Genomic DNA, 292 nt, shown 5'->3' with positions numbered 1-292 from the left:
ATTTTTTTTCAATCAAACAATTCCGATAGATGCAAAAGCTCAATATTTAATACTTCATGAACAATAATTAATAAGAAAATTAATAGTAACAATTTAATTTAATTTTTTTAATTCAGTAGTTTTTAGTGAATAAAATTAGTATTTCAATTAATTTCGTTAAGTTAAGGTAAGATTTAATGAGAATATATCAAAATCTATGATTTTTTTCAAGCCTATAATCAGAATTTGAATATTTAATTTCAATATATGTTATCTGATGTTAAATTAAATAAGAAACTCACTTCATGTCTTA

Source organism: Odontomachus brunneus, unplaced genomic scaffold, assembly GCF_010583005.1.
Source record: "Odontomachus brunneus isolate Ranch 3 - 2012 unplaced genomic scaffold, Obru_v1 Obru_scaffold_151, whole genome shotgun sequence".
NCBI classification, from domain to species: Eukaryota; Metazoa; Arthropoda; class Insecta; order Hymenoptera; family Formicidae; genus Odontomachus; species Odontomachus brunneus.
The sequence above is the reverse complement of the archived record's forward strand: the minus strand, read 5'-3'. Positions refer to the sequence as shown.